The sequence below is a fragment of the Strigops habroptila genome, chromosome 10, assembly GCF_004027225.2.
Source record: "Strigops habroptila isolate Jane chromosome 10, bStrHab1.2.pri, whole genome shotgun sequence".
NCBI lineage: Eukaryota > Metazoa > Chordata > Aves > Psittaciformes > Psittacidae > Strigops > Strigops habroptila.
In genome coordinates this window covers 24,051,401-24,057,329 of record NC_046359.1, presented here as the reverse complement: position 1 = coordinate 24,057,329, position 5,929 = coordinate 24,051,401, and the positions used below count along the sequence as shown (strand labels likewise).

Genomic DNA, 5,929 nt, shown 5'->3' with positions numbered 1-5,929 from the left:
TTTTTGCTCAACTTTGTTCTTGGTTTGTAGTTAGTGGTTTGGTCAGATCTTTGTGTATTTTTGGATCAACACTCATGCCAGGGAACACAAAGGGTCCTGGTATGAAATTCAGAGGAAGACCTCAAAGAGGAGTATTTATTTTTGTTAAAATAGTTCAGCCCATCTCTATCTGTATTGAAACTGGCAAATGACAATGGGTATGATTTTCATTTTTTTGCAAATGTTTCATTTTCAAGCATTGATAAATAGTCAATAACAAAAAAGCCACGTTTATTTTACTTGCAATGCAAATTTTTTCTCTAGCTGTTCAAGTCCTAAGATGACAATATATAGGCCATGAGGACAGCATTGCTAAGAGGAAAACCAGAAGACTTTTCCTTCTCATTTCCACTAAACTGATCATGTAACCAAAAGCCTGCTAACTCTTCAACTGATATCTCTGTCTTTCTCTTGCTTATACATCACCTCCAGTCCCATCTTTATATATTTCCATGCTCATATCTGTGCTGTAACTTTGCAATTACTATGCTGTTTCTCTCAGGAAGATTTATCTTTGAGGAGAGCTTTTGGCCAATGCCTTAGTAGCTACCAATCCCACCAAACAGCCATAGACCCAAGACATCATTTCAAGAAAGGCACCTCTACAAATTTTAGGCATACTTGTAGATCCAACAATTTTTCCTTAATATTCTACCTTCTGAAAACTTTGAGGCCTATGGTAAGACAGCCTGGTGAAGGGTATGGTGGAGAAACTGGTCTTTGTGGAAAATGGGAGTTGTCTCCCCATGTGCTCTCCATCATGCTGCTTCATCTGTGAGGAAGGTGGAAGTCTAAACCTCCTGGGTGCAGGCATCAGCTGCCAAAAAAACCTCTTAGGCCCACCAAAGAACCGTGTGGCCATGCAGGTTCACATCTCTTAGGAACAAAAGCTGCTACCCAGAATGAGATGTCATTTTAATGTGGTGCACAGCTTTTAGGGCATCCATATCCTGACCTCAGATCCATAAGAATTTAGCAGTTCTGTCAGGAAATCTAAAGAAACTCAAGCTCCATAGTCAGCTATGACCCAGGAGCAGCAGCCCTTCAGAGGACTGTGAAGGGTTGTGCTAAATAGGACCATGCAAAATTGTGTTTGGTGCTGCACAACACAGCAGAACAAAAGTCAATTCTTGCCCTAAAGGGTTTTGATGATGAGAAGAACAGATTCTTTGCAAAAAAAGCCTCACCCCAGACATTCAAGTGTAGAGGAATGGAGTCATCTGGTCATCACTTGTAGTGGTAACCTGAGAAAAGGTGATTTCTCAGGACTGTGGCAAATCCTACTGCCACAGATCATTAGAGTGCTCAAAACTGCATGAAGCAGATCTTACATTAAAAAAACAACTCCAATGTGGGGTTTTTTTCCCTAGCATACTGCTGTAGGCAGCATCTTGTGCCTGACCAGCCATTAGCACTGTACTGGTGGGTGTGGAGGACATCAGGAAATCGCTGTGTGTATTTTTAGGCCACTTGAGTTCTGGCAGTATATACCCTGGGATTTCAGTTCAGTCAACTTCCAGCTATACCATCTTAAGCCAGGCTGAAGGGAATGGATATAGTCTCCCATTTGATACTTTCCACAATAAAGCCAGGGAATTTCTCATAAATCACATTCTTGCTAGAGCAAACTGTGAGGTTCGGGAAGGGATGATGGCAACAACTTTGATTTATTTTTCTTCGTCAGGCTTACATTTCTGATCTTCACAAAAGGACTTAGAAACTGCAAAAAATTTTCCATAACATAATGCAGCCATCCAGAAACCAGACAAATGAAAACCACAGGTTCAGCACAGAGACCTTGCCTTTCTCCACTGTAAAGAGGGTTATTTCTTCTTCCCAGGAAGCATATTCAAGAGTAGACCATGCACACCACACAAAGGGAAGATCACATTTCCTTCCCAGGTTCCTTTTGTTAATAATTATAAGCCAACACTTAGCCTTGGAGTCACATGTCTACTAGTGAGAGACGGGCTCTGTCTCTAATCCTGGTCCTCCTCTCCCATTATTATTTCAATGACTACTATTGACTTTATAGTGCGGCTGGAAGCCAGAAATGAATGGGAGAATTGCAATGGCAAAACTGGTGGGACAGGTTTCCCTGGCCAATGTTGCAATAGGCAAAAAACCAAATAAATAAATTAAATAACGCCATTTATCAACAGCCAAGATCCAGGTCCTTCTAGGGTCACTGTGCACATGTGTTGCAGCTTTAAGACAATAGCCTCAAAGACCTACTGAAGTCTTGAAAATGCAATTACATTTCCATAGTCTCATTCCACACCTGAGGCTAGCCCAGCCTTACAGGGTCTCTAGATTCTACCAAGCAAATGCCCAGTTGAAACAAAACTCAGCTTCAAATCTAGTCCTGTTTTGAGTTTTTGTGGTTTTTTCCAAATCAGACCTTCAGATCATGATCCTCAGATGCCACTAATTCAGCAGGACAGTGAAAGGAATCTTCAGGAGGGACTTTCTGACATGAGGGAGTTATTGTCATGTTACATTCTGGAGAGGAGAGCCAGAATGAGACAGAGAAAATAATTACCTCATTGCTGTGATCTTGCTACCTTGCATCAAAAGGGACCCAGATTCTCAAGCTGTATGAATGGGCCCTTCATGTCACAGTCATTTAAATGCATGAGCAGAGATTCTGTCCCAAGATCTTCCTCAGCTCTTTTAGTGAGCCATCCTTAGGCATGATTTACTACATTCCCATCACACGAAGGGATTAGATTTCTGCAAGGAGAGAATACAGAAATGTAATGGCATGCACCTTAAGCATCACTGGCTTTGCTCCCACTATGGGATAGGAAAAGCTGGCCTCAAAGAAGACAAGTATAGGGTCTCTTGTGCTGAGACTTCAAAGAAAGGTCTGAACTACCTCTCTACCTCCTTGATACAGGCAGCAGCCACCCCAAGCCATCTAATGGTTTACTCCAAGGATGGAGTGGGGCTGAGGACTTTTTCCCCTACTTGGTCTAGGGAAATATTAGTCTGGGTCAGAGAATGAAGGGAGGTGGAGACAAGAAACCAACTTCTCTGGCTGAAAGGGAAGGGATCCAGAGGTATTCAGCCCCTTCCCATGTGGATGAGTTTCATGTCTGACGCTGGGTAGGGTAGACAAGAGGAGTAACCATTAAGTCAAACTGGGTATGGACACTTACAGCTCTAAGGAGAGGCAGGAGCCCAGTGAGAGAGTGATGATACAGCTTTTAACAAGTGGTTCAGGAAACAACTCTGATTTTAAACAAACACTCTAGCCAGACAGACAGAACTGCTGCCAGCACAGCTTAGCTCTGTTGCACTCTGAAACAGCACCTCCTTAAAAGCAATTGGAGCCATCTACCCAAAGTGAACTTACCTATAAGTTTCTTTTGAGATATTAGTAACCAGTGATCCCAGTAAACGCTTTGGGATACTTTCGATCAGAGCGACATAGGGTGCTAGTCTTAATATACAGTTATCCACATATCCAGTTCAGAACTGCAAGTGAAAATCTCTCAATTCAGAAATGGTTGCATGCTTTATAAAGTAATTATCATATGTTACCTGATCTTTGACAAAGAAGAAGAACTGATCAGTGACTGTACTAGTGGTTGCCTACATCCAAATAATCATTATTTGGACTGTCCCTTGCTAAGTTTACACATTTAAATCCAAGCTCAGTACTACATGTGGATGGCATGAAGTTACTGTGTGTGGATACTTCGGACAAGTTCCATGAAACTGAGGGTGATGAGAAGAAAGAATTTCAAACAGAAAAAATAACACTTCAGGAACTTGTTCAGGGATGGTAACTGTGAAACTGAACTAAGAAGGATTCTTGAACTCACCAAGGAAATCAAATTGCGAAATGGATGAGGACATTTGGCATGAAGAAATTAGTAGTAAAGTCATATCCCTGGAGAAAATAACAGGGATAACTGCACAGTAGGTACTGGATTGTGCATTCTGCTAGCAAGTCTCATAAATGGGAGATTCCTAATTCAACATCACGTGAAGCAGTACAGATTAGCAGAAGATTTGAGGAAATCTTGGAAAGGAGCCCAAGAAGACCAAGGTTCAAATAACCTACTGACAATCCCTTTGCCCCATCAGTGACAGAATGCAAGGATGAAACTAACTTACTGTTCAGCTGAAGAGGTGACGTTGAAGGTCTGGGCTTTGCAGGGCACTAGGTCACATCCCCTCTATAAACAGCGCATGACATGGCATATTGCTGGTGAGGATGGAGAACTAATCTTCCTAGCATGAGCCTAGCAGCAGTCAAGGCATTACACAATGCAAGAACTGTGGGTTAAGGAACTACAAACAAGCTTGGCATGCACAAAATCATTTAATCGTGTGACAAAGAATGTGAAGACATTTTTCCATTTGTTTTTATTGTAGCCATAGGCATCTGGGTAGCAGGCAAGAGAATTGGAAATTCTCATTAGTAAGAAGAAATGTGATTTAATCAGCATTACTGAAATCTGCTGGTTTTCAATTTGCATGATTGGAATGTTAAAATAAGTGGTTACAACCTGCTTAGGAAAGATAGAGCTGGCGAAAATGGACTGTGTGGAATCACGCCATAAAAATAGACCATAGAATAGGAATTACTCTCGAGCCTCTGTGAGAACGCGTGGAAAGAATATGGTGTTTGCAGGGGACTTCCATATACTGGAAGCTCCAGACAGCCACTGATGAAAGCATGCTGATTTAGGATACTTTCAACAAACCACGACAAAGAACTGTCATGGTTTAAGCCCCAGCAGTAACTCGGCACCACGCAGCCGTCGCTCACTCCCCTCCTTCTTCCTCCCCCCGCTCCCGGAGGGATGGGAGGAGAATCAAAAGAATGTAATCCCATGGGTTGAGATAAGAACAGTCCGGTAACTAAGGTATAATACAAAACCACTGCTACTACACCAATAATAATAGTGATAAGGGAAATAACAAAGGGAGAGGATACAATGCTTCACCACCTGCCGACTGATACCAGTCCGAGCCCGAGCAGTGATCTGGGCCTTCCGGGTAACTCCCCCAGTTATATACTGGGCATGATGTGCTGTGGCTATAGGATACCCTTTGCCCTCCTTCCGCTTGCTGTACATCACGGAGGCATTCCACGCTGGCTGGAGAAAACGTGTTGGGTTCATTCAGCAGCGAGAAGATGCTCAGCAGAATGGTCTGCATGTTCCTGTGGCAGGGTTCCACCGCTCCGATGGCAGCTCCCTGCTCTGCAGGTCATCCACCGGCAGGTGCAGGATGGAGATTGCAGACGTTCACTGGTTTCATAGATATTGGGGTGCCACATTTGGTTAAGAACCTAAAGGCAGAAGGGAGAATAGCAGATAGTCAATGGGAACCCAGAGGCGAGCCTTGAAGTAACCCGCCCTCATAGTAGTTGTTTGGGGGACCGAAGATGGCCACCCTCCAGTTGTAGAGATCTCCCTTATCAACCAGGTTTACCTGGAACCCTTCCATGAGCTCCTCCTGCGGGCCCTTTAAGCTTCCAGCAGCAGCGCCTTCTGAGAGCTGGGCATGAGGGGCCAAGCCATGCAGAGAAGCTGGGGTAGGCCATGAGCGAAGCCGGTGGGGCACTCGCAGTGGAACTGGTTGATGTCATGCTCACAGTAGCTGCTCATTGAAGCCGGGCAGACACACGCAGGTGAAGGTGTTGATGCCATCCACGCAGGTCCCGCCACTGAAGCAGGAGCCACCATTGTGGCATGGATTGGACTTGCAGTCGTCGATGTCAGTGTCGCAGTTATGGCCAGTGAAGATGTCCTGCAGGCGCAGCAGTAGCTCCTGTTGGTGTTCTGGCACACGGCCCTGTTGCAGCAGGAGCTCTTCACGCACTCATTGATGTTGATGTCACAGCAGTGGCCCGTGTAGCCTTGCAGGGCAC

The 5,929-nt window shown here is 44.3% G+C and overlaps 1 pseudogene; it reads right to left on the bottom strand.

Annotated features, from left to right (window-relative positions):
- Positions 1-3,131: 3,131 nt before the first annotated feature.
- On the bottom strand, positions 3,132-5,579 carry LOC115613898 (annotated as a pseudogene).
- Between the last annotated feature and the right edge of the window lie 350 nt (positions 5,580-5,929).